The following is a 608-nucleotide window of genomic DNA, read 5'->3' as shown; positions in this document are numbered from 1 at the left end:
ATATTTCTAATTAAATTAAATTAAACTAAATTTCTGATTCATGACTATGTAATTTTGCTCTTATGACCTGCACTTGTAATCTGTTCATGGTGCACGCAAAAGCTGTGTGTGTGTGTCCTTAAGGACTGAGGGAGGTGTGTGTGTGTGTGTCCTTAAGGACTGAGGGAGGTGTGTGTGTGTGTGTTGAGGGAAGTGTGTTGTGTGTGTGTGTGTGTGTGTCCTTAAGGACTGAGGGAAGTGTGTGTGTGTGTGTGTCCTTAAGGACTGAGGGAGGTGTGTTGTGTGTGTGTGTGTGTGTGTGTTGAGGGAGGTTGTTGTGTTGGTGAAACAAACACAGGTGTGTCCCATGAATTGCCCTGTTGAGAATGTGAGCAGACAGGACTGGAAAACTGATGATGAATGTCACCACATACCAGCAAGACCCACCACCCACGAGGTTCCACTGACAACCTGGTAGTAGGGCTGCAATATTTGCAAAACATATCTAATTTAGATCCCCCCCCCCCCCCCCCCCCTGACAGATATTACTTAATATAATAATATTATTATTATATGCAATATCATTTTTGAAAGTCAAACTTCAGTTCGATATTCCAAATTTCACTTTA

This window comes from Alosa sapidissima, chromosome 3 (genome assembly GCF_018492685.1).
Source record: "Alosa sapidissima isolate fAloSap1 chromosome 3, fAloSap1.pri, whole genome shotgun sequence".
Lineage (NCBI taxonomy): Eukaryota > Metazoa > Chordata > Actinopteri > Clupeiformes > Clupeidae > Alosa > Alosa sapidissima.
Note: the sequence above shows the minus strand (reverse complement) of the source record.